This window comes from Callorhinus ursinus, unplaced genomic scaffold (assembly GCF_003265705.2).
Source record: "Callorhinus ursinus isolate GAN/ISIS: 27379988/994484 unplaced genomic scaffold, GSC_fseal_2.0 scaffold11, whole genome shotgun sequence".
In the NCBI taxonomy this organism is placed as follows: domain Eukaryota; kingdom Metazoa; phylum Chordata; class Mammalia; order Carnivora; family Otariidae; genus Callorhinus; species Callorhinus ursinus.
In genome coordinates this window covers 13,306,556-13,311,166 of record NW_027397073.1, presented here as the reverse complement: position 1 = coordinate 13,311,166, position 4,611 = coordinate 13,306,556, and the positions used below count along the sequence as shown (strand labels likewise).

At 43.0% G+C, this 4,611-nt stretch overlaps 1 non-coding gene across 1 annotated transcript; it reads left to right on the top strand.

Moving 5' to 3' along the window:
- Nucleotides 1-4,186: 4,186 nt before the first annotated feature.
- On the top strand, nucleotides 4,187-4,293 carry LOC112835422 (U6 spliceosomal RNA). Its single transcript, XR_003211227.1, has one exon. It is a non-coding gene; the product is annotated as a U6 spliceosomal RNA (small nuclear RNA).
- The last annotated feature ends 318 nt before the right edge of the window (nucleotides 4,294-4,611 follow it).

Here is a 4,611-nt window from a genome sequence, read left to right as displayed (position 1 = left end):
TATAAAATGAGGCTCCAAGGAGGGTCACTGATATAAAATGAGGCTCCCTGGGACGGTCAGGCCTGTGGTAAGAGTGTGTCCAGCAGACAATGGAGGAGGGTGGACCGTGTGTGCACCCTGACCCTTGTGTAGCCCCAGACTGCGTAGGTCCAGTGACAAATACACACACAGTGAGGATGAGATCGCTGTAGCACTTTTTTCTCTTCCAACTTCTGTTATTGTTAATGACTCAAGAAAAGGTATATTTTTCTAGTTGGAAGCCATGACAAGAAGCAGCCACAGTTCAAGGGCCTGCTCTGGAGAAGTTGGGGGAAAATGGGGTTATTTAGATAAGGATTCTCTGTGTCTTCTTTTTTAAAATAGGCATTTTTATTAGGCCAGAGCTGGCTATGGTTCAGAAAGCAAAGAATAGAGCAATAATCCCTGATGATACATGAAGCAGCCATAAAAATAGAAGGAAATCTTGCCATTTGTGACAACATGGATGGACCTTGAGGGCATTTTTCTAAGTCAGAGAAAGGCCCATATTGTATGATCTCACGTATAGGCAGAATCTAAGAAAGCCAAACTCCTAGAAACAGGGACCAGAATGGTGGTTGCGGGGGCTCGGGAGGTAGGGGGGAAATGGGGAGATGTTAGTCAAAGGGTACAAACTCTCAGTTATAAGATGAATGAGTTCTGGGGGTTTAACACACAGCTTGGTGACCATAGTTAACAATACTATATTAAGTATTTGGAAAGTTGCTAAGAGAATAGATCTTGAACGTTCTCACCACACACACCTACAGACAAAATAGTAATTTGTGAGGTGATGGAAGCGCTAACTAACCTTATTGTAATAATTTCACTGTATATATGTGTATCAAAGCAGCATGTTGTAGGCCTTAAACATACACAGTGTTGTATGGCAATTATATCCCAATAAATCTGGGAGAAAAATAATTCCTGACAATGAAAGAAACAAACCTTAGGCCCCGCAAGAGTTCAAATGTCAGGGCCGCTCAGCACTTGCCAGACGCTGAGCGCCCAGCCCTGGGCCTCTCAGCACTGAGTGGAGCCTCTGTTCTTGGCCTTAAATTCTCACCATAAATACATCTACTCCTGGCTGCCAGCAGGGAAGGGGCCATATAGCAATCACTGACAATTCTGTTACAGGAAGAAGAGAGTGTGAGTAAAGAGAAAGCCTCACTTCACATCAGTTAACACTTACGCAAATAACCACCATTTGCTGAAGCAACCTGCTGAGTGATGTACATACGTTATGTCATATGTCAGAGCATTATGTCACTTAATCACTACAGCGAATCTATGAGGTGACTCTTATTATCTCTATTACACAACAGGATATAGGGTCAGAGAGGTTAATAAACTTCCACAAGCTCACAAAGGTAGTGTGTGGATTTTGCACCCAAGCCCCAAAGTTTGTGTTCCTGCTCGCTGTTGTAATGATCTTGAGGATAGCTGGTCATGTCTATGTGTGTTTTGCTTTCTTTAAAGTATTCTGTTTTCAGCTGTAGCGAAATGATGTGCATGGAGTTGAACTGGGGTGGGCCAAGGAAGTCAATCATGAAAATATTTTTAAAATAGCTTTTCATTATAATCAGACTTAGTTTCTCAAATTCAACAGTGAGCCCTAAAACTTGGCATTAGATACCTTATATCCTAAGCATATAGTCTGTTGGCCCTATGTCCCAAAAGAGATTCCACTCTTTGAGTAGGGTGATACTGCTAATCCTCTGTTAGCATCGAGAGCAAGTGTAGGTTCATGGGCAGTGTCAAAAGGATGAGCAACCCCCCATGGTGGCTGATGGACATTTACCCATTACTGCATCCCACCATGTGGGTGCTTCTGGGCCCTATAGATCTGTCTCGATGACTGTATATTTATTACAGTATTTATTATGAATAATGAAACAGCCACCATGACACAGTTAAGAGATCTCTAAAGCCAAGCAAACAGATATAAACCCAGCAATTACTTGATGCGTCCATGTCCCAGCATCCATGGATGGCGTGGACAATGCGCAGACGACATCCATGGGACAGAGGACCTTTTCCAAAAGGGACAGATGGTGGCCACTGTCCTTCAAGAGCTCTACAAGTCAGTCATGGGCCCTGCCAACTAGGTGCATTGCCTCCTGCTCAGACAGAGGAAAACAGTTACAGTGTGCCACCTGGGCTAGGTATTCCAAGAGCAAAGGACCACATACCCTCCCCACGCGTGTTTGCATCAAGGGTGTTAAGGAAAGCTTATTCAACATCAGTGTGATACTTAGGAAGTCACAAAATGACTGTTTTTAAAATCAGTTTTGTGGAGACAGTATAATTTACGTGCATTAAAATTTACCTTTCCTAAACCTACCGTTCTATAAATTCTAACAAATGCATCAAACCACACCACAGTTGGGACACAGAACATTTCTGTTATTGCCAGAGTTCCCTCCTGATCCTTTGTAGTCAGTCCTTTCCTCCCCACCCCAGCCCCTGGCAACCACTGCTCTGTTCTCCATCCCTACATCTTTGCCTTTGCCACAATCAGTGGAATCGTATGGTGTGTTTCTGTTTGAGTCTGGCCTCTTTCTCTTGGCACAAGGCTTGCTTTGGCATGCATTTGTAGTTTGTTCCTTTTTATTCCGGAGTAGTATTTACTTTACATTAGTTTGTTTATCCATTCACCAGGTGAGTGACATTTGGCTTATTTCTGGCTTGGGGTAATTATGAATAACGCTGCTATAAACCTTCACGTACAGGTTTTTGCATGGACATGGTTTTCAGGCTGGACTGCATGGTGAGCATATGCTTACAATATGGCAGTGTATGAGAGATCCAGTTGCTCCCCATCCTCACTAGCACGTGATACTGTCCACAAACTGACTCTAGAAACAGTTAGAAGTAGTTGCTAATGTCAGGCAGTGTTGGTTTTGTTTTGTTGCCTAAAAGCAAAGCTTCTGTCTATGCTTTGGATCAATCTGAAGGAGTTAATAATGAAATAAAGTGTTTTTCTGGGTAATTGCACCCTTAAATTATGGCTTTTTCCCTGTTAACTATTTAATGAAAACTTTTACAAACATCCTTGATACCCAAGCAGTAGGTAGGATGGCAATTGATCCTATGCTCAATGGGTATTTTTAAACATTCAAATGAGGTGGTATTTTCTTTAAAAGGAAGCGTTCAACTTCCTTAACCTTGTTTTGAAAAGATCTTGAAGATTCCTGTGCTCTGGGGAAAACCAAAGCCAGAATTAGAACAATGGCAACCTTGGACTATTCTCATTTCTCTTGCAGGAAATGGCTTTTTTTTTTTTTAAGTTAACTGTCTATATGCGACCTATGGATTATCTACTTCCAGAATTATACATAAGCGGTTTAGAATACTGTTGCTCCACATTTGCCTCTAATCCCCCTCACTTCCCAAGCCAACCGATTTTCTTTCCAGTCAATCCAGGCATACTCCAAATGTTAAATAATGAGCCTTAGTCCAAATGGAACATAATTAGAGAAATAACTCCGGAATCAAAATAATTACATACACCAGTGTCAAGACAAATACGGCTTGGAGTAGTCACCATCTTGGGGGGCATCGATTCTGAGGTTTTCCTTCAGCAGCTGGGAAAATTGAGAGTAAAATGGAGATGTGTCCGCGACAGGGTGGCGGGAAAGACGAGGCGAAGAACCATCTGAGGAGGGTTCTCCCCCACAGCACATGGAGGCTTCTGTGAAGATTTTAGCTCATTGTTCTGGTAGAATCTCGCTGAACCTTTCAATAGCTAGGTAGACAAGGGGCTCCTGGTTTAGTCTCACTGTGGCTTCTAGATGTCTTCGAGATTCTTGGGGTCTCAGGGGCCATCCCGGGTATGATGAGAAGGCAGTTGTCAGTCGGGTCCTGACTCTGAACTACCAAAACCCTAAAGAAGTTGAAAGGTTGGCAGGGCAAGTCTTAAGAGTGGCTTTGTTGCTCCCGATAGCATTCAGGAGTCCAGCGAAATGATGTGTTTCCTCCCGATTAACCCCAAAAGAAAGAACAGTATGAGGAGAAAGTGGACCTGGTGCTACTATGTGCTAATAATTTGTGCCGGAGTCTATTTTATGACATTTCAAATTTAATTCTATCCCCCGCCCTATGAAGGAAATATTATCTCTCATAATTACTCACAGCTGGGAAATCGAGGGTCCCAGAGGTTGCCTCAGGGCTCGCTTGGGCAGCACATAGACTGAAATCGGAACGATACAGAGAAGGTGAGCATGGCCTCTGTGCAAGGATGACATGCACATTTGTGAAGAGGTTGCTTCACTAGCTCGTGTTGCTAGTTGAGTGGCCAAACTCAAAGTCCCCAGATCTGTCTGACCCCAAAAACCCTGCCCTCCCTTGAGATCCCAGGAAAATATCAGATGCCCACTTAAATTTTCAGAGAAACAACTACGTATGTTTTTAGTATTTGTAGGCCCCAAATAGTACATGGGATGTGCAGATACTAAAAATCATTCCTTGTTTATCTGAAAGGCAGATTTAATGGAACATCCTATATTTTTATTTGCTAAATTTTGCAACCCTGGCCCTCACTGATGTTTTCTGGGCACACGATGGAGTTGCCAATATTCTGCAGTTTGCTCC